The 23,401-nt window shown below is 43.1% G+C and overlaps 1 protein-coding gene across 10 annotated transcripts in view; it reads right to left on the reverse strand.

Moving 5' to 3' along the window:
* PITPNM2 (phosphatidylinositol transfer protein membrane associated 2) overlaps positions 1 to 23,401 on the reverse strand; it is a 141,977-nt gene that overhangs the window by 98,569 nt on the left and 20,007 nt on the right. For 2 of the 10 annotated variants that reach the window (XM_072880452.1, XM_072880451.1), the window contains one exon: positions 11,771 to 11,885. The exons of 7 other annotated variants lie outside the window; for them this stretch is intronic. The gene's annotated coding sequence lies outside the window, so the exon portion shown is untranslated. Of the gene's footprint in view, positions 1 to 1,397; positions 1,413 to 11,770; positions 11,886 to 23,401 lie in introns of those variants that run through there. One more of the 10 variants, XM_072880453.1, reaches the window with a different exon arrangement.

Raw genomic sequence — 23,401 nt, forward strand, 5'->3', positions numbered from 1 at the left:
AAATACCATGTAGAAAATCGTATCTGTACTGCAGCGTGATCACCACACTCATGAGAACAGCCCTCACTTGCCCCAGTCCAAGTTGAGCCACTGCTGTTCCCAGTCAGGCTTGAATTTCCTTGGCAGCGCTGTGGCCCTGTGCTGTACTCCCTCCGCACATCAGGAGCACATTTCTCTTCTCCCAGGGAGAGGGCAGAATTTACCTACACAATGCACAAGGGATGTGAAAGGGGAGAACCAAAAAAGTGATGTGTTTTGGCCTATGTCCTTGATGGGAAGCAGGTGTCTAGTGCAGGGATGACCAAGGAAGACTGAACCTGAGCAGCCAGAGCCCAACAAGACTGAAATGAAAGAGTTCATGCTTAATATACAAACGACCAGGTTTTACAGTGCTCATTACACACCACTTTCTGCAGCAAAGTCAAAAAGCAGCTCTACAGATTCTCTGTGAGTTAGCCAGGCAAGCTCGGTAAAGGTAAAGGGCTGCTGCTGGATTTACTAAACCGTGTCACGGGAAGAGCTACAGATGCCTTATCATCACTGAAATGTTACAGAGATAACGTATGTGTGTTAGCTGCCTCCTGGAAACGCAGCTAAGGGCAATTTTATGCTTATGCTGCATTGAAACCAGTATCAAATCTTTTATGCTAACCAAAGTTCCAGACACCCAGCAGAAAATGAGAGCATCAACAATACCACCACATATTTTGAATTGCCCTGGCCTCAACAGGTTCTCTCTAGCCCTTCTTTCAAGATGTTATAAATGGATTATTTTCCCCAGGTAGGGCCTGGGAGACCTAGGAATTGTTACAAGCAGAACCAAGTAACAAGTTTACCAAAGCCCTCATGTCAGTTACACTTAAAATGCTGCCCTAAACACACTGCGTGGTAACAGTAATTAAATAACCAACAACATTGTGCTCCCAGGATTTTTCCATTGAAGGAGTGGAAAGCACTTAAAGAAGCCTTTGTCATGCTACCATGTAGGTGCAGCTTTGCTCTTTCCTCCTGGGGAGGATGGGGAGGCAGCACCCTGTTTTCAGAGGAGCACTACATAGGTTAACAAGCACTCCTGCTTTCTCCCTTACAGCTCAGGGATAGAGAGGAACACGAAGTGTGATGTGAACATCTGGTTTAGCAAACACGCACAGGAGGGCTGCAATAAGAGGAAGAAGAGCATTAGAGATAATCGTGTCAAAGATGGAGCCAGTCCTACGAGCCTTTTGCAAGTGAGTGAAGTAAGCACTACTCCTGAAAAATCAGCCTGTTGTAGAGAAGAAAGCAGGGCAGCAGAAGGATAACTCAGTCAGCAACACTGATTGTAAAGGAAAATAAATAATCATTTGTATTGTAGGTGCCCTCAGCATCATTTCAAAAGATTACCCTACTGAAAGCACCTCTTCAGCCTGGTAAGACCAGCGGGATTCAGGAGGAGGAGATCACCCCCGAGTGCCTAGCTGAACTTAATTCTGCGTGGCAAGCCCTGCAACAGAAATACACTCTTACCCTCACCCGGGCCAGCAACCAAAGAGCTGACAAGCAGGAAAGCCGTTTGCTTCATCACATATACAACAGGGTCGTCTCTTCTCAATTGTTATTCCGAGGACTTGGTCCTTCAACTATTTGCTATTTATGCACATTGTTCATCTGAGCGCCCTCGTACTTGTAAGCATTCACAAGCCTTCAGATAAGACTTGTTCTATTCATAAATAGCGGAGCTCAAACAGTGAAAGATCCCAGCATTAGTCAGAGCTATTGAGAGAAGGGAAATCAGATAGCAAGTACAGAGAGAAAGCCTGAGCATGTGTGTTACATATTTAAATGACATTGACATTTCTTCAAAGCCTCATTGGGTTTTTTATGGTTTGGGGGGTTTCTCTGGGGGTTTTTTTGGTTGATTGCAGGGGGTGGGGAGGAGGTTGCAGTTGCAAAGGTAAGATTCTTACCAAAAGTGATCAAGCAGCTGTTATTGTCACAGTGAGAGAGGAACAGGGTAGGGAGAGGCTGAATATCATATAATTAATATCCAAGCTTACTGTGGAACAACAAGAAAGTATGGTTAAAAGGAGCAGCACAAAAGTCAAACTAGAAAAAAAACCTTCACGACAAAACCCCCCCCACACACAATGCAGAGAGTTTAGATACTAAACGTATTGTCACAAGAGACAGATTGCCCAGAACAAAGTACACACAGACAAGGAGGGACCCGTGCAGCATGCAATGGGCTCACACCGAGGATCAATGCCCATTTCACTCTGCGCTGCTGTGTGCTCAAAGAGAAACGTGAAAGGGTTCACTCTTCCTTGATACCTGGTCCTAGCTGAAGGCTGGAAAACACATGGCTTCTGCTAATAAATCCCTTAATTTCTTAAGGGAACTTATCATAGGGGAAAAAAAAAAGCTGTACCCACTGGAAACCCCACTTAGTGAACACAGCAACTAATAAATACAAAGACAACTCAAGAAATTTATGTTGTTATATTAATTCATATAATTATATTATGTTAATTCCTTACCTCATTAGCTAAACTATAAACTAGCATTTTTTTCTTCTTCTGTTAAGACAGGTTTTTTCCCTCCTCCCCCTAGCTGCCATATTGCATTATTGTTCGAGGATTCCCCCCCCTCTCGCAGTCCAAGAATTAACTTGCCACTTTAAGCCCCAAACTGTGAAAACACATGCAGACAGACAGCTTTCCTGAACCTAAGGCTACAAATGTAGGTAGGTAGCACAGTCCTGTTTTGTGCTGCTTCAGGAGAAAAAACAAGAGTAAAAACCAAGCACCAAACCGTTAGAGAAACCCTTTTTTGCTCCACCAACCACTTGGACTGAAACCAGCTTCTCACAACAAGGCTTTGGCAATCCCCCACTCCCTTCTTTTACACGAAGCAAACCGATCCACCTGCAGTGTTATACTGCACCGCAGACACTCTTCTTCCAAAAGCGCCCACTCTCAATTTTCATCCTTTGCTGTACATGGACATGATAACCTCTCTTCAGGCTAAAAACCACATAAAATAGTTACAGGTTGAAGAACATGCAGGAACAGCAAAATAAAACTAGCATTTCTGACATTATTGTGCTGGTGAGTCATCAATTAATTCCTGTTTGTCAGCTCCTATAAAGGCCAAGATCTTCAAAGGCAGCTGGGGCCAACAGACCCTTGATGGAGACGGCAGCCAGGCGTGGGCCCAGATGCCCAGAGCCAGAAATGCCTTTTCTCCCTCTTTAACTGTTAGCTGCCAACAAAAGCAGGAAGGGATCAGAGAGGAACCTCAAGTGACAACATCCTTCCCTCCAGCCTCTCTCCCAATCACGATCTCCACGATGAGACACTCGGTACACAAACCCCAGCAGTATTTAAGCCAAGCCCGACTCTGCCAGTCTGTTCCCCCCCTCCAGGGAAGCGGCTCTTCCATCACAAAAACCCAGGGTTTAGTTTCTGTCCCTGGTGCAGTTTTACTCCAGATTCAGCAAACGACCTTTTGTCGCTCAGCCAGAAGCCCTTTGCCCCAGGTGGCAGGTCTAACAGATGCCCAGACCCCAAGTAACAGCAGCAGCAGATCAAAAAGCACCATCACACCGACACAGAACGACAGAGGCAATACAAAACGCAGCTTGCTTCAAGCTGAGGCAGAAGTGGTTCAGGGGATTTGTTTGCATAGTTTGCCCTTCATTAAGATCCTGTTGGCTGGGATGCAGAGGGGAAAATCAGGGATGTATTTGTATTTAATGGCAGGGACCACATAATAATTTGCAGTCTCTATACCCAAGTGTCACACATATCACTTGTATTGAACACATGCTTTATTTCCTTTATTCTTACTTTCCAGTTTTTCTTGCCTATGGCAACCCACTGTGTCCTTCCTATACTTTTGCCTTCTCCCCTACCATGAGCTCTGTTTGAGCAAAGCTTTGCAGAACAGAAAAATCTGTCCCCTGCTGGAGCCAGCCAGATCTGACTCTTTTCTCTAAAGGAAACAGCATTTAAATATAATAGTAATCTTCCACAACTTGGAGCTAGGAAAGCTGGCAATCGACAACACCGAAAAACCCAAGTCAGCGGGGACCAAGAGTCAAGTTTCTTATCCCTAAAAACAGTTTCCACATATCCCCGTTGCCTTGCAAATTTAGATCAGCTAAAAAAGAACCACCACAAGGGGAATGGAGCTTGTTCGGTGGCCAACATAGCTTTCTCCAAGTGGGATCAGAGGTAAAGCATTCAAAAGTCCCATTAATAAAGTAGCAGCCTTTTGACATTTAAGTGGCCTAATGTTTTTGGAAAACAGGGCTTGAGTACATTGGTGATCCAGTATGCTACTGAAAAATTGTGTTTCTGGTGCTTAAAAGCTTGTGGATCTAGGAAAATTCAAGTTTTGAGCAGGATAGGTTTTGAGCAATAAAACCTCACACTGAGCAGCCTGAGTTTTCCTTTGCTAATTATCAAAAGCCAATGTTGGCAAGGAACATTACATGCTTATCCAATGGATTCAATAAAAGATTGCTCATTTGTGCACATTCTGAAAGGGCAACCCCTTCTGCCTCGCCTTTCTTCCACTGTCATACTTAAATACATTAATATTTTAATCTTCTAAAAGCACAAGCAATTTATCTCTTCTTTAAAAATAAATAAGGTGGGGATGTGCTCATTTTTAGAAAGCAGTATCTAGAGAAACATTTTAATGTAGATACAGACATGTTTCAATACCCCTAAAGCATATAGAAGGTCAATCCAAAGTCACAAGGGACTAGCAATTTTGGATGCCCAAACTGACACCTTCTTTTAAAAGGAATGCAGTTTTTAAGAGATAAACCTGCAACCACCTACTAATCTCCTGAAAAGACAGAGGACCAAAAAGACTTCCATCACTTCAGAGAAATATTTCCTTCCATGTTTTACAATAAAAAGATTAATAATAATAATAATAATAAGAGACAGAAGGAGACAGACAGACATCTGGGTTATGTTCTAAATGTAATTAGAAGCCTGACAACAGGACAGAATAATGTCAAACAAATTACAAGCAATGTGTTTTCATTCACAGGGTGACAAGTCAACAGGCAGTCAGTTAATTTTAAGACTGATTATGTACCAACTCCTTAAATAAAATAAACACACTCACATACACGTAAAGCAACAGGGAGTTCAAACACACCATCGATCTCCCTTTGGGCAGGGCTGAACATCTCAGTTGTATCTGAGAAATAAGGAGCATTAGTATTTTAGGGGGGTTTGTTTGTTTTACATGCAGCTGCCACTCCTTTCTGGGTGCTCAAGCCAACATGCTTTGGACCCCAGACTTGGAGCTGCTGAGCATCTTTAATAGTCACTAAACGCTGACACAAGCAAATATAAGTGCATCTATAAAAAGACTCTACAGAGCCCAACTCCCACTCGCAGTCCTGCCTGAGGCCATAACCTTCAGGAGGAAAAGCCATAGGATCCTGAGCAAAGGTCTTTGGAGACCAGCACCTTTATGCCGCATCAGATGACTCCTCTCCCAGGTTCTCCAGCACTCCCAGACACCGCAGTGTTCAGACAGGGAAGGGCTTCGCTGTCTGAGCTCAGGTACACTTCCAGGGGCTGACTGGCACATCCCCTTCCCACTCAGGGGCTCTTAGGTATCTGGTTTTGGGGTTTGGGGTTTTTTTGGTCAGGGTGAGGAGGTGCAACCCCACAAGCAGCGGGGAACCTGCTGGCTGAGAACTGCGCGCTCCTAATCAAAGTAACCATCAAACTGGGCAGTGACGGTGGAAACAAGACTTCTCTCCCAAGTGAGATGGCTCTGCCAAAAAGCTTTTCAGAGTAGACCAAGCCGCAAAGACTTAAAGCGTTGCCTGTAACAGACTACAGGCTGAGCAAGGGCAAAAGCAGCTACAAAACACTCCACAATATTCCCCACCCTGAACTTTAAGGTCCCACTGGAGGACAGTTCTGCTGCATGTAAAAGGACCTAAAGACGACTGACAGCAATCCCTGGGCAAACTGGAGTGTGTTCTTACAGGAAAGCAGTGGCTCTCCTTCTCACAATGTCCAGGCAGCTCCTGCCTGACAGCGGGTTTCCCAGCACAGAGCTGCACCCCTGCTCCCCACATCAGCACCTGCAGGGACCAATTTACACAAAGCTTCAACTTTCCACTTCTGAGGCAATTTAAAAAAAAAAAAAACACCCACCCACAAACAAACAAAAAAAAAAACAAGCCACAAAACAAAAATCTTAATCTACAGAGTAGTAGAGGGGGATGTGCAGCCTAGGGAGCTGGGGAGAGAGCAGTTGCAGAGGGCAGCTCTTCATTTTCTTGCAGCAATAAGAACTACCTATTTGTTTGAATGATGGGGGCTTCACGGGAACACCAGTGCAGAGCCAAAAGATGACAGCTACGATGTAAATAGAAGGGAAAAGCAAACAGACTCAGTGCAAAGCGTTAAGGCAGCAATGGGACATGATGGTGGAGACGCCAGGCTGTAAGGAGAAACAATGCAGCAAGACAGAATGACAGATGAAAAAAGAAAGGTTACAAAAGCAGAACAGACTAGAAAGGCACTTATAGGATAATAATCCTTGCCTGTGTTTCTAATTATATCTGTAATACTTAAAGCTGAAAGGATTTTAGAAGGCCAATTTACTTTTTGTCCTCTGTGCCATTTTCTGTTGGCGTTTGCCCCAAATGCCTGAAAACAAACGGCTGGATTCAGTATCTGCTAACGCGTGTGTGTAGCTGGGGTGAAACACTTCCCAGAAAACTCTGCAAGGGACAGAGCTCAATTGGATAAAATCCCCGCGCTGGGGCAGGGACAAGCTGGGCAGTGCCCATCAGACATGCACCTGCCCTCAAACCTGCCAGTGGAAATGCAAATCCAGCAACACCACTGCAGTAACTCCAGGCTCCTTCTGGTGAAAATTTTAACTAACCAGAAAACTGTGGAACTGCAAGTTAGACGTTAAGTCCAAATCCTTTGAATAAATAAATATACACGCAGTTTAGGATGCACTATGCTGAAGGCTGGTGAGACGGGCTGGAACGATGACAACGGAACAGAACGGTGCCTGGGCAGGAGCAGACATGGAAAGTGGGACAGTCATCTTGTTAAATTTCTCTGGACTCTTCAAGCAGTTCTTTAGAGCTTCATGTTAACCGATTAATACATCTACAAGCTTATACCTGTGAACAACTTCATTTAAATTAGATCTCTGAAGCATGAACCAGCCCAAACGACTCAAATTTGAAACTAAGAGGAAATAATAGGTATTAGATTAACCAAGTAAAGATATATCAATTTTAATTGTAGAGCTATTCAGAGTAGAGTACTCTGGAGAGGAAAAAATACTTAGCCTATCTCCTTGGGAGTAGTAGTGCTTAGGTTTAATCTGGAGTGTTATCACTCTACAGAGACGTAGCACTCCGAGAATTTTAATGCCATATACCAGACTTCAAGAAGTCAACCCAAATTTCAGAACACCAAAGCCTGTAACAAACAGTCAATCAGGAAAAACATCATAACTGGAAGCATTTAAAGTTTGGAAATAAACAAACATAAAGAAAACTGCAGCAGCACTACCAGTGTACTCTGAGAATTAACGTTGCCATCTGAAGGGAAGGGGAACATCTCGGCACTCCCTGTCTGCTGCATGATTCAAGAGCCTGGCACATTTGCTGACACCTGAATCTCCCTGCTAATTAGTGTCTTCTACCCAGAAATAGGGGGAAGGGAAAGACTTTTGGAAAAGAAAAATTACACCAGAGATGTTGTTATAACAGTTCAGAATATTTCCAGTAATGCTTCAGATGCTGCAGTGAGAGATCTTACCCAACAGCTTTCAGAAACAAGGCGGTAATATTTATCATCATCACCTTCCCCAGCTCAGTATGCAGAAAGCACACAGAGAAAAAAAACCACACAGCCTTAGAATAGTTGGGGGGGAGGGAGGGGGATATTTGAGGGGGTGGGGGGTGGGTTGTTGCCTTTTTTTTTTTTAATTACTGATAACTGAATCAAACCAGAAAAACAGCCTAAGAGCACAGCCTTCGTAAACCACACTAGACCTTGTCCCACAGCAAAGATAAACACACTTTTGCAAAAGGACAAAACTGCTTCAACATATTCAGCAGACATTCTTGAGATCTCTAAAATTATCTTTCTGAGTGTCAACTGAAGAGGCTGAATCCCAGACTCAGCATGAACAACATGGCCCGAGACTCAGACACTCCACAACGCAAGACATGAAGGCCACCATCCTCCCAGCCTGACTGCACTGGGAGGTCTGGTACGCCAAGAATATGCCTGTTCTTGGGAAGGGCTCTTTCAACTGGTGTTTTCTTAAACAAAAGCTTATGAGCAAAGGGCCTCGCTGCTCTCTAGAAACAGCCAAGAGTCAGAGCCCAAACTGAGGACAAGTGAGAGCCAGCTTGAACCCCGTGTGAAAATGAAGTGGCCAGAGGCAGCTGACAGCACTGCTGATGGGGCCCCAAACCAACCAGCTGCTTCCCACAGCTGCCCTAAAAAGCCTCAGTGCTACCATGTTGCACCTGCAATTATTTTAAGCAATCAGCTTTAGAAAAACACTAAGAAGTAAGGTTCATTCCTCCTTTCTCACAACGGTACAACTCGTACTTAACCTTCCTGTCACTAAAGAAATATTCCATTTAAGAAAGCAGCACAGTATCAATTTAACAACCAAGCAAACAATACCTTCACACTGCTATGCCTGTTAACCTTTGATTTACAACTATGTTTTTGTCAGTTTTGTTTTTTAAATTAAGATGCTTATCCTGAAGGGTAACAAAGTTCACTCTATTAAATTAACATCTGCTATAAATAATGCACTACCAGAGAGTCAAAGAACATCTACAAAGCACTAAAAACAGGTGACTGAGCATTAAACAGTCTTTCTCTGAATAACTTAAAAGATAAAAAGATAACAAACATCTGAAAACTTAACTCTTTCTTTGCACACATTTTTGGTACAAGCTCCAAATAATTTGCTTTGTGGTTGCTGTCAAGAGAGACCTGAGCAAGACAGCACAGGCTCTGCGCTGTGCTGCGGGGAACAGCTGACGTGAAAAGCAGAGGCTTCCAGGGACCGACAGTTTGTTGACCCCCTGTGTAGGGTATAACACTGACTGATCTCCCAAAGCAATTTTCAGCAATAAAAAGTTTCCAAGACCAGCCTTTCTCCTTCTCTAGCCCCAGAGGAAGCTTTACACCAGACTCCTGGAGACCAATCCTGCCCTCTCTCCCCCCACTCCCTTTTTTTTTTTTTCTTTTTAAGATGGGAGAATCAAGTTCAGCAATTTCTTATGCTATACGGGTATGGGTAACAGGAGAAAATAGTCAGCAGATCATATGGCACTGGCTTCCCTGCCAATGGGAGCAGTACGTGCTCAGTGTAAAGGTTGTATTTTCTTATTTACGTGAATCCATGGAGCTCACTGCTATCATATTCAAGCACCCGCTGTCACTTCTGCACCATTTTAAAAAGGCAAAGGAAATAAAAGGCAAAATTATCTTCTAAAACAAGCACATTTGTTTTGTGCTGAAGTCTTTGGTGAAGAAATATAAAACACAACTGCAACAAGAGCTCAGATTGCTGCTTTAGACTCTAATGGCTTCAGAAGAGTAATTAAGGCTTCTTCCTGACTTCATAACTATGCCATAATGCATTTATCAAAAGCATATCACCACAATGGATGCATTCACTCTTTCTGTAATATTTCGACAGCTCCCTTTGGACACCATCAGTAAATAAAATCTTATGTGGTCCAATTAAAGAAAGCATAAATCCAAATCATTTCTCTGTGGCTACCTTGTCTTGAATGCACTGCTCTGTCAAATTTTTAAATGGACACAGTAAAAAACTTCCTCCCCAGAACAACTCTGGGATGCCGAGTCTTTCTTAAGAGGCACAGGAAGGAAGGAGAGGAGTGTTACTCGGGAGCTTTGTTTTTATCACAGGAGGAGGAGAGGTTTTGACAGCAGAGAGACTATTGTTGAGTGCATTTGGACTCATGTCAAGTCTCTGCCTTGACAAATTGGACTGGGAGTCCTTTCACAGTGAAAGTGCACGAGAGAACGTAACATGCAATGCAGAGCCATTTCTCTACTTCAGTGAAAAGCAGAAGGGAATTACAGATCTCTCTTCCCCTTCCTCCCATCCAATTGCCTCCAACAGGCTGCAACAAGCACAGCACAGCATGGACACGTTCACAGATGTGAGCATCCTCCCACTAGTCCCTTACCCACGCAAACCCCACTATTTTATTGTGGGGAATACAAATTGCTGCCGCCAGCTGAGCTCCAGGAGGAGCAGCACATGTATGAAGCTCACACTGTGTAATGACTGCTACCAAAAGTGCAAATGCAAGTGGGTGAGTATTGGCATGAACCATGCAGAGTGTAGCTAAAATTAGGGCTAGCAATATGGAGAATCCATAATATCCTCTGCACCTGCATAGCTCAGTGCACTCTAGCCCAAACATGCTTTAACTGGAGGGAGCGTAAAAAGGGGGAAGATGCAAAATACACATGACCTTCCTCACCATTTTTTCCACCAAAAGAGGTTTTGCATTAGCCATCCTGCAGCAACAGTTCAAAGGACTGGGTGGAGTCCTTTGACTCCCACCCTTTTAGGATGGGGATAACTGGGAACATATTACCCTTTCTTTGAGCACATGAAAGATTATTTTAAACCAAACCGGTACTCTGTTCTAGCAACAATCCTCAATCTTTGCCATACTCTATTGCTGCCATACACTTCTCCCCCCATCTCTTAACTGCTACCCTGGGGAAAATATGGCAGTATGTCTAAATATAGAATTATTAGTATTAGGTCAGCATTCAGGCCAGAAGTAACAAAACCCATTTCACATAAGGGATGCAGAGTGCTTAGCATCCCTTACTGTTTAATCTGTGGTGTTTACTCCCTTGGTGTGGAAGGTTTTACACTGATAAGTTCTGACTGCTCCTTAGTACAGGGAGAGCTGAGGGCAGTAACCTGACCAGGACTCTCTACAGTGTAGTTATGCCCCCCCGATTTTAGTATCCTTTGCAAAAATCACAGAATTTCTTTAACAGTATCAGAGAGAGAGACAAAGCAGAGGCAAAGCCTCCATCCAGAAACAGACTAGCAAGCTTTCATTCAATAAGGTACTGCTACAACAAAATTACCTCCTGGGTGCTAATGGTCTCTTAGTTATAAACAACCTCTTTAAATAAGGAAAAAAAGTGCTTATCAAGGAATTCACCACACATTTCCTTCAATAAATCCTTCCTCCATTCAGTGCTTCCCAACAGGAGCTGGTCTACCAACTATCGTCACCAGTAATTCTCTCTCACCAGGGGGAAAGTAAAATAAAAAATTCAGACCATAAAAATATCTTTTATCATAGGAGAAAGTTATTATGAGCCTTCATGCTGCCTGGCTGATGTCTGTGCACACTGATGGTCCCCTCTTTCTCCATTAATTGCCTGCAGAGGGAGAAAGGAACAAATGCTGACCATGTAAGGTGCATCCAGAGACTCAAGGTAATCGTACTCATTTAGCTTTATTTATAGTAACAAGCATTTTATTTATTTGATTTTATTTACACCAAGAAGAACAGGTCCAAAGGCTCCTGGCAAAAGCATTCCGTTAGGGCAGCTGGGTAAGTTGCCATCATGCTGTGTCAGGTATTCCCCTTCTGAACCACCTACTCTTGGCATATGCCAGAAGAAAAAAAAAAAAAAAAAAAAAAAAAAAGATATTTCCCAGAGCTCCTGAGAGTTCCTACCTGCTTGGTTTGCTCTCTGCCAGCTCCAGATTTCTTGGCCAGTGCCCTGCTCCGGAGAATGTCTCTCTCTGGGCAGCCAACTTGCTTTCTAGTTGAGTCAGAGCAGAGGGACTGCCTGCAGAAACCCAGGAACAGCTATTGGTGACACTGTGCAAGGAGTACACCTAACAGGCTCCTACCCAGAGCTCAAAACTACTGGAAATACCCTTGATTTCCAGACTTTCCCAGCCCAGCACACATGCCAGAGGCAAGAGAGGACGTGCCAGCTCTCCCCAGGACTGGTTACGCGTTCCAAGTCCAGGTGGTGACAGAGTAGGACTGCACGTCACATACCCTGGCACTGCATTTGCAGCAGGACAGGCAAACACCAGCATGCAAAGCCTTCCGGCAATAACACCCCACTGCCAGAAGAGCTCACCAGGCACGGTGAGGAGTCTGAGGGAACAAGCACTGCCCAACCCACGGTCCCCTTTGCAGGGCTCTTGTACCACACTCCTCAAGAGGGACTGCCAGGAGGTCAAACTGATCTGGAGAGAAGTGGCTTGGACTAAGCTGGACTGTCAAATCAACCTCCATGGGGAACAGGGCATCAGCCCTGGGGCTGGGCAAAGAGCTGGTAAGGCAGGGAACAAGATACATTTTCCTTAAGCAAAGCCCAGCCAGAGAAATGGGCAACTTTTGTCCTCCAAATGCATAAGCTTATTCCTCATAAAAAGTTTACATAGACTAAAGGAACTAACACTAATAAAGTTTTATCATTCCCTACACCCAGTCCTCAAGGGAGTCCCAGCAAAGCTTTGTGGGCAGCCACAGCAAGAGCCTGGGATTGTGCTGCATCCCATTTGGGGGGGGGGGGGGGGGGGCGTGAAATTCCTGCTGGCAATCAAAAGCATCAAACAGATATTCAGGATATATTCAGACCCAAATCAGAAAGTTAAAAACAAACAAACAAAAACAAACAAAAAACCCCAACCAAACCCACAAAACAACTTCATCCATGCTTGTAAGCTGGTCACACCCTTAAGCTCTCCAGAGAAGTTTTACAGCTTGTAAAACCCTCATGATTCATTTGGAAAGAAACCACAGTCTGTGCTGCAGCCACAGAAGTGTAAGGTTTCACAGGGAGGAAGGGATGCCTTAATAAACTGGACTTCGAGGGGATACGTAAAGAACACTAATACATTTCAGGGCCCAGCTACAAACACAAAAGAGGGGGAAATAAAGGGGTTTCTGCCCCATATCTACAAGACACTTTATGCAGGTAAAAGCACACCGCTTTATTTATACAGAAATTTTCTTTTCAGCGTGTACCATTTTGCTATCCATTATCAGCCCCAAAACAACAGGGCACAGGAGACTACTTTAATGAACAGCATAAGCAGGAAATACAAAGATGTGGAGCAAGATTTAAAGCACAAATGGTTCAGGCACTCTTGTATTTTACAGAAGGTCATTCACTGGGCCTTTATACTTCATTTATCAAATTATATCTGAATTGGTGCAGTCATCCTGATTCGAGAAACCGTCACGCATCTTTTCCCTTCAAAAGGGGAAAGAAATACTTTATCTGTAAAGCATTTTGCATCAGAGGATCTCCAAGTCCTTCCCTGGCACTTTGACTCATAAAACCACACAGGCAGACAGCTGCTTACCCTACAGATGGCCTTCAGAGGTGCAAAGAAGTTAAGTGTTTTGCCCATAATGGCTCGGGCAGTCATCGCCAGATTTCAGATCTACACCTCCTCCCTCGAGATGCACCCAACGGAGCCAATTACACATGTTGCTACCCTTAACGAGTGGGATTTTATAGCCTCTATTTTTCTAGTGCTTTCCTTGTCATCATAAACATCCCAGTGTTTGCTCACAAGTTGTTCCATTAAAAACAAATATGCTGCCACTCCACGGCAGTGGAATTTCCTGCAGAAAATCATCAAGAGAACAGCACTGTCTTGCCAGCCACATGCACCACCTCCCCCTTTAACTCAAACCCAGAGGCATGTTACAATTACATTATTCCAAGTAAATAAAATTATTTTCCCCTGTTCCAAGACATAAACCAACCACATTATCATGGCCATAGCCACTGTGATTTAATAATTTAAACAAAAGACACACATAATGATAGGAACATAGTAAGTAGCACAGCACTTCATTACAGCTGGAACCAGTATTTATGATCCCTGAAACCAAAGATGGTCTTGAAAATTATATGCCCAAATGCGTCACTTCAAAATTACAACTTAATCATATAATGTTCAGCACAGAGCTTTAAAAAACACTGATCATCTTTTGTTTTTTTCCAGGGTGAAGAAAAGCTCTGAGAGATAATAAATCATTTAATGCATCAGTGGAAGCAGCTTACTTACGAAACAGGATTTGCAATGCAAAAAGTGAATCATGAAGCATCACCTTCACACTTCACCCTTCCTCACGCATTGCTATTGAAGACTGTCTCTCCAGCTCGCCCACTGCCTCCTACAGCAGGTCAGTGACAGGGACACTCACCCATTTCCCCATCATCCATCTGCAGGAGAGGGCTCATCATGCTCTCCAAGCTATGTGAGGAACAAGCTGAAATGCAAGCCAGCCACCGAAGATCTGCAAGTGCTTTGAAAGCTCTAGACCATGCTGTACGAAGAAGTTAATCTAGTAAAAATGCTTTGGACACATAGCCACAGCCCAAACACAGTTCTTCGCCAAGACTGAGGACAATATGTTATTAACTAAAGTTTAATTATATCCACAAACATACATTTCTAGCTGAGGCATACAACCATGTCTCTGTAGATTTGTTTGTTCTTCTAGCGGTCCCATTAAGAAATTAGTTTTGTGTTCACTTTCATAGCCCAGAACACACATTTATCTGGTATTAAATTTGCTCCTGTTTTGTTTCCATAGGAATTTTACTGGTTCCATATTAATTAAATTATGTCAGAAACAGACAACACTTCACAAAGGACCCTCTAATCAGTGGCTAATAAGGGCGGGCTGCAATACAGCATTTATGTAACACTGGTAAGATTATTTTCAAAAGACAAAGCACAGTTTCAAAGAACAAGCTATTGTCTCCCCACCAACCAAGTGTGGAAATTCAGTAGATCTTAATTATTACATTTGCAATGCTTTAGATTAGGTGAGATCGATTTCCAACAAGTACCATTCCCTGTAGAAAGAAAAATCTGGCTACTTGTAACATATAGACAATGCATTTTTCTTTTAAGAGAAATTCTGCAGGAAGAATGAGTCAGCAGCAGACACCTAGGCAGGTCTCTACAGCCAACCAACAACCACCACATGAGCTTCAGTGGGGAAACCTTCCCACCCTCAAAGACCCGAATATAAGACAGTCACATTGAGAGGCTGCCACTCTCCCCAAAACAACCCAGTAAACCTGACTGCCACAGAAGCAATGCAAGTAGCTTCGAACATTTTATCTCTTCCCACACTCTTTCAAGTGCATCAACTGTACGTGCCAATGAAGAGCGCACACACCATTCTAATGGAAGCGGCAGAATTCAATTAATGACACCAATCTTTAAAAGTCAGCAGAGACCGTAGAAATGGCTCATTCGGGAAATTTTTCTTTCTGAAAGCTTCGTGCACTATAATAAAGCAACTATTGCAAGCATTTATTTATTAATACAGAAAGATTTATTTATGAGAGATCTGCAATCAGCTTAACCTCTGAATGTGCAGCTTGATGTAGCTCAGCCCCTGGCCAGAGTTTCTTTTCTGCTTTTACATCAGGAAGCGGCGTCCATTAGCTCAGGGGTTAGTTAAGAATAACCCAGATGACACCTGGGCACTCGCTCAGACTCAAGGCTGCCAAAACCAGCGGGCAGCCTGCAGTCACTTTTATGCCGGGCTTCGATATGGTAGAGGGAAAGAGGCAGACTCTGCAGGCAAGGAAAGCTGGTGGGTGGCACAGCCAGGGCGTGCATGATGGCATTCATGAAAGGAGCTACAGAATTGCTGCTTTCCCTTAAATTAGCATGGCAGGCAGAATTATGAAAGGCTGCTAGTGTGAGGTAAGTTACCCGAATCCTGCTTTTCTGTGAGAGGAAGACCAGTGTCAGATGGCTGCAGCACAGAAGATGCAACACCAACATGTCTCTGCTGGGCAGAATACCTCCCAGAGCTACCAGCAACAGGAGGTTTGGCAACAATAGAGCCACTTCATTTAAAGCAACTGTACTATTAAGTTAACATATTTATTCACAATACAGGCTAGCTTATATTTAAAAGAAAGGGAAAGGGAATGGCACAGGGAGCTATTTCAGTTCATAAGAGGCAGCTATTAAGACAACACTAAGAAGTGGGGAGGGGAAGTTTTCCCAATAGTTTTGCCACATTCTTCCATCATGATTTCACAAAGCCCGAGGAGTCAATAAAAGTGTATTTTAGGTATTCAAGGAAGCAGATCCACATACTGCCTCGACTCTCTCTGTTACAAGAGACAAACCCAGATGAAAGCGTCACCCAGTTCCCAAGCATCAGGATCCTAGTCCTCTTCAGTTTGTCCTTTATCACTAGTAAACAGCCATGGTGATAACAATAAGACTAAGTACAGCTGTCTAGAGAGACAGCAGGTACTGCACTGAACATACCATGAAATTAAACACAATCCTCGCCAACACAGAACAAGTGCAGATCTAAAAGCAAGGGCAGTTTTTCACCAGCAGTAGCCCGGGATCATGAAACTGCTTCCTGCCATTCCACCTCCTGAACTTCCTGCCATCCTGTCCCGGGAATACGCCTTTGTCCCTGACCACGACCTGCAGAAAACAGCCATCCGCCCAGATGTGAGCACTAAGAAGTCCCTCCAGCACAGTCAGAATGCTGGGACAGTCCCTTCCCTCCAGGTTATCGGAAGTTCAGCTCTGCAGAGCAGTAGTGCTCTTCCCACCACGACCTTGTGAAGGGACACCCTCCGTGCCCTGCTGCTTCTGGCTCCTCACAATGGAATGACTGGTATCAGGCCAAAATTGAGTATCCGTGTCCTCAGAACACAGGGAGGGAGAGGACTGCTCATCACTGCCTCTGACACAAAACAGCAAAATCAATTACAACAGATGACATTCTGCATATTAAGTATACACGTTAAAAACTTTGAGATGTTAACGTTTGTCATTGCTGTACCTCCCTCAGATCATCTTCCCTGAACCCCAGGAAACACAGTAGGGTGCTCAAAGCAATGGAGAGCACAGATCAAAAGGCTCACTTGAAACAAAAGAGAAATGGCTCAAGAAGTTTGCTCCACCCACAGAGGAAATGACCAGAAGGGAGAGGAAGTAGTATTTTAGAAGTCCACCTGAAAGAATAGCATCAAACAACTGCCTAAGAGACCGTACAGTCAATAGTCAGCTGCCAACTGTTGATACCACAAGACTTGTAATATTTCTGCTAGGGCTCAGGTGCTGTACTTTCTTATCCAGGAGTCTCACACACAGGCAGGCATGCTCTTGGGCACTCACTTCCACTGTCCATGTGATTGCCCCTCCACTGAACATCTCCTCAGCTCCACAAACCACAGGGACACCCTTGGCTGCTGCTGACACGGCCACAAAAGGGACAAGAGCACTCCTATAATCCTTGAGAGGCAAGTACCTGTGGGGCAGTTACCTCCCAGGGTGCTGGGGAGCCCCAAAGCCACTCAGACAGGAGCATCTCTGCCCACATCCTCCGCTTCCATTTCACACGGTAGCTTCTCGCCAGCACAGCTGCTGATTAAAGCTTGCACTGACATCTGAAGACTCAAAGGCAAATAAAAAAAGCCCTACACTTCTTAATCTGATTCATGCTTTTTTAATGACTGGAGTTAGTACCACGTGGAAAGCATCTTTTGCAGGAGACTGCTTTGACCACTGCTGTTCACAAATATAAAAAGACTTGCTAATGCTCTGCTAAACTTCTCACAGAAGTATTTATATCAGCACCTCTCTATTTTTTCCAACAATAATCTAATTCATGTGCCTCTTATCTTAGCTATGAAACAGCATGTTAAATCCAAGATCACAGCTCATTCAGATAAATGGAATTGGGCATATCCAGCAAGTCATTCCTGCTGTGACATTTCTACTATTGACAGTGTTATTTCCAGGCTCAGCGTGGGCAGGGAAGTGGAAGGACTCGCACACTTCAGCACAGTCACTGCCCCTCACTGAGGATGCACAGAACAGCCAAATTTTCCAAAGGGATTCTACCTGGGTATAGTCACATGTTAATAAGCATTCTGGCAGCATTTCCCAGAAATAACCTTCAACAGTTACCTAGAAACATAATCCATCAAAATAAACCTCAAAATAATAAAAAAGAAAAAAAAGAACTTTTACTGGCAGATTGTGTTCTAGCTATATAGGGAAGAATTAGTAGACAAACAAGTCATTGATCAAGGGAATAGCTCAAATTAATTTCAAGGTTATTTTCTTAGACAGTTCTTTTATAAACACAAATAGTGCTGTCAGAAAGTTTCCCTTTCCTCATTCTTTGTTACTCTCCCTGAGCTCTTAAGAATATAGCTGAACCTTACGAGCCTCTATAGGACTTAAGAGCACGCAGTGGAACCTAAGCACTCAGTAGATGATGAGCTGAAGTGAGCCTATTGTACTAGAGCTTAACAGTTAAATAATCCAGAATATATTAAAATTTCCAACCAAATAAATTGAAGGTTCTCCTTCAGCACTGAACGGTTTCCCTTTTCTTTAGGGCTCCACCCCCAAATTCCTTTCTAATCTGAACAAATATGGTAGTTGCATCCCCCTCTTTTTTTTTTTTTAACACACACAACTGCTGGGATGATGCAGATATAGCACAGTCAATGGATTTTCTTTAGATACTCGGAGCACTCCTTATCTGCATAGTGATTTCAACTCATCGTTCTTCAAAAACAAAATGGATACACGAGAGAGTCTGTCAATATATCTGCTGGTGCACCTTTCTCTCCGCTCACAGCCAGCAAGCCCATGCACAGAGATTAACGCAAACTTGTACTGCAGAATGTACGGCCTCAGTGAGAACTGATAGTTTTTGGACAGTTTCCACTTGAAGCACTAAAGCTGAGATGCAATCAGAAGTGGTCACAACCATGCAGCCACACCCGTCAAAACACTTTTAGTGCTAAGGCTCAGCCGAGGTTATCTCACTGATAACCTACATACACCCTGGGGACACTTGTGCAATGTGCACATCCACGCACTGATGTTCCAAAGGACATAAAACAAAACTTGGCTGGAGCACATCATTTCCCAGCACTGCCTCAGAGTGCTGCGTGAGACGTGCTCCGCTCAGCCTTCAGAAAGGAAGCTGGCCTTGATACAGAGGGATTATGTATGCACTTATACAAAGCACATAAATAACGGCGTGCTACTGCCCATTAACAGTTTTACACCTTCCTGAAAATCATATTTTCAGCTAAAAGAAACACTTCTGATTATTAAGATAAGGATCTCTATACCATATACCCCAGAAATTAATCATTCCTGTACTCCACTAAGACCATCAGAAGGTAGCCTCCTTATGGAAAATTAACTGCTATGGGTCAGTCAAAAAGATATATAATTTAAGGATTTTCATACATTCTCTTACTCAGGCAGAATCCTCTCTTCAACCCTTCTCTGCAATAATCAAGTATTTATTGGAGCTGGCATAAATATTCAATCCATGCTGCTCATCAGTCTGGTTGGAGAGAGATGGTGGGGGTTTCACCTAAAGTCCTAGGGCGGGTTCTCTTCAAATCTATAAAGTTTTGCTTTTGGCCTCAGTGGAAGTAGGACCAGACCCTAAATAGGTCCACCCACAATGACATAGGGGAGCTTGAAATGGATGAAGGAAGACAATACATGGAAAGAGAATCTCAAAGCAGGATAGTTTCATCAGATAAGGGTGTATTCTATACAATAAAAAGAAGCTAACATCACCCTTATCTGCATTACATCAAATATCTTTTGCTTCCAAAAGCCCTTAAGACTGCAGAGTTTTCAGTTACCTTTTCCCCCCTCTATTTCCGCTAGCATTAACACTCTTCCTTAGAAGTCTGCTGCCAGCCGCCGCATGGTCTCTCTGGATATCACGAATTAAATTCTCGGTTTTTCTGACTTTTTCCACAGTTAGAAGGACATTTATCAGGTTAAGCCCAGATTTCTTTCCCTGTCTTACCAGCAGAGTTTTGGATGACTAATCAAAAGACTGAATATATTTTAAAGATCTAATTCTCCCTTCACTATTTATACTAGTCAATGTCACTTTGACACTATTCTGGCTTTCGACTGCAAAAAACTTTCTGACTTAAATTCCCTTAAAATGAACATGCTCCCACAAGCAGACAAGAGTGCTGTTCGCTCCATCAGCTATCAGCAAAAACACAGTAAGCATTTTCCTTCTTGGGAACTATGTGTTCGTGCAGTTATATTCAGTGGATCAGAAGAGTCTGGCATTGGAAGAACTATCTGATTTCTTAAAACTCACTGCAAGAGAACCTGTCTTGGCCAGATACAGTTACTACTATCAAGAATTGAGAATTCAGTTAAATTAAAGATGACCTAGGCAATGAATATTGGCTATACAAACACTGATCAAACATTCACCCACTAGAGATATAGCTTTGGGGCTTTGACTGCTCTTTTAAAGGGTGTTTCCTCCTGCAGTTAAAAATAACTGCGAGCAAAACACTCACTTTGTAAATTAGCATAAAGATTTTCAGAACTGCCATCCATGAATCGCTACCACTATTTTAGTAAACGGAAAGTAGTCAACAGCTCTTGAGAACCTTTCACATTTGTGTCTGTTTTCAGTTTGTTCAGATCTGAAAGTACATTTCAGCTGAATTCAGACTGAGCATTTAAGTCATGGTCAAATCTACTATTTTCGCCATGATTTGTATTGCCTTCTTTCACCTATATTCCCTGCAATTTCTATTTCTATGCCAAGTTATAAAGAGGGCAATAGGGCCTGCAAAAGCAGCTGCACCTTAGACCTACCTTGAGATACTGAACTACTGACCTTTATGTCAGGGAAGAGAGAGCTGCCGTGTTCAGACGGCTAATCCTTGTGTGACGATACTTCGACGTTGCAGAGAACACTACCCCTGGGCAGCAGTGAGGAAAAAAGTACAAAAAGACAAAACAGATACAAACCGTCTTCCTAAAATTCCGTTCAAGGCAAGAGTTTTCCACAGATCATTTCTACCACAGTTTCCATCTTTTGGCTCACCACATGCAAGCCCAGTCCTCAGGCAGAGAAAACATCCCTGGCAACTTCCAAGCAAGCCAGGTCTCCACCCAGGTCTGCCTCTACTTCAAGTGGCCTTCTCTCACTTCATTAATTGCCCCTTTCCATCACACTATCAAGGTATGCTAAGAGCAGGTCTGCAAGCACATGCCTTGCTATCCCCCCTAGGAAGGGTCCTACCCCCATTTCACAGGAAGGGCGCCAATGGGAATTTTATCGAATGTCACAGTGAATTGCATAGCATCTGCTCTATGCTATGCTCAGGACAACCTTCTCTGTAGAGCTTTTCCATGAGGGGTTGTTCATCAGGTCTTATTTTTAAAGAATCTGGGCCAAGTCATCCCTGCTGTAGCTTTAATGACGTCAATGAGCTACAGCAGGGGTGAAATTGGGCCATTATTTTTTATGTCCATATGTCATGTGCCCATTAAAGAAAAAAAATGCAAAAGAAGATCAAGGAAGAAGAGAAAAGTTATTGAATCAAAAGACTATCCTGTGCAGAGATTAACTTCTACATGTGGAATGCTTCTCTTTTGTTCCTGCTGTACATTTATAAATATAACAGTTTATGGAAAAAGAAATACTTCTGTAGTGTCAAGGTACAATGCGAGTTCTGTAGTGACAAATTATATTCACATTCTGTACCCTGTTTTGATAAAAAAAAACAACAAAAAAATCTTTACCAGGAAAAGGCCTCTTCAAAATTCAACAAAACCAAGCGACACAGTTGCCAGTAACCGTTAATTTCTCCGCTGTAAGCCAGTATTAATCATACTCTGCATATCACCACCCAGTAGCAAAGCCCAACAGACCTTGTTCTGTGCTCATTTCTTAGTAAATCCAAAACAGGATTATACAAATATCAAAAGCAAAAATAAGAAATAGAAGTTTAAACCTAAGCAGTGTTTTCTGTGAACATTCAAAGCCTCAATCATCAGCATGGAAAGGGACACAGCTGAGGAGACCAAGCCTGCCAGATGTAGGCCACCAGCCGTGAATAACAGCAGTGACAACCACTGCAACACATTGCGATTCTGTGCTCATTTTCAGAAGGCAGAACTGTATCATTTATCTCAAGTGAGTGCGCATACATGTTTTCTACCCATTGTGCCCCAGACCACCAGGTACTGCCCTGGGCTGTAAGCAGCGACTCGGGCTAGCCAAACCACAAGATGCATCACAGACAGTGAGACCTACAACCAAAATTTCTCAACTCCATATTTAAAAGCCCACTTAACTGACATTTAAGCATATGAGTAACCATATTCATATGAACATTGGTAAAATTACTCATCAATATGCTTATAGAGTCACGCCAATATGCCTTTAAAGCAAGACAGCAAATTTTTCAGAACCGTCCAGGAACAGCACCAGATCACAGGAGCTTGGTGTTCATGGCCTCTACTTCGCAGATAACTTATTTCAAAGCTTAAGAGAAGATTCCTTTGAAATCTTTGACCCTAATTCTCTAAGTCTCAGCTTTAGTTAAAGACTAAGACTTCTTTGTAAAGTCCTTCTTTCCAATTGTTTTCCCTTAGCATTAATGAGTTCTTTTTCCCACAATAAGCCAGAACAGTTTGGGGGTTTGCCTTTTTTTTTTTTTTTTTTTAATTCTCTCCTCCCTCCCCCCCTCCATTCCAGCACTGGAATCAAAATAACTTGAGATGGAAAACGTGTGACCTCCCAAGCCTTTATTTACAGTATCACAAACCACAAGGGAAGGATCTGTCCAAGTTTTCCAGCTGGAATGGGAACAGCAGGGAAAAACGTGCTCTCATTTTTGCAGCCGTGATATTTAACACATCACAGGGGAGAGAAGGATGGGGAGGAGGTAGGAGAGTTAGCAGCAAGTAATGATGCCATGGAAATACCGGATGAAGAGGTCTCAGCCACACAGGTAGGTTCACGTGATTACAGCCTGTCTCCCCAGAAATAAACAGAGCTTTGTACATGCAAATGTAATTGCAAAACCAGTCTGACACATATTTAATGGGGTTGCTTTTTGACTTTTACATTATAAAAGACTGTAAAATACAGAAACCTTCTGGACTTCACCTGAATTTGTATTAGTGCTGTAATGATCTCTTCTCATGCCACCATCCCCCAAATTACTACAACAAAGACTGTCAAAAACAAGAAGCCTAGAAGCAGTGGAGTCTTCCTCAGATATTTAAACAGCACAGACAAACACAAATGAACAAGGTTTACATCTATAGAAAGTTACTTGCAGCAGGAAACTGTCAGTTAGTTTGTGGTTACAACTACACCAGTGTCACAGCTCTTTCCTCCTAGTTAATTACTTATGTCCAAACAGTTCCTGGTGTCTAGTGTTTCTGTTGTAAAAGAAGGAAAACAATTGAAAGGAAAACTCACCCATACTTCCACTAGAAATTTCATGGTGGAATT

The sequence above is a fragment of the Ciconia boyciana genome, chromosome 15, assembly GCF_034638445.1.
Source record: "Ciconia boyciana chromosome 15, ASM3463844v1, whole genome shotgun sequence".
In the NCBI taxonomy this organism is placed as follows: Eukaryota; Metazoa; Chordata; class Aves; order Ciconiiformes; family Ciconiidae; genus Ciconia; species Ciconia boyciana.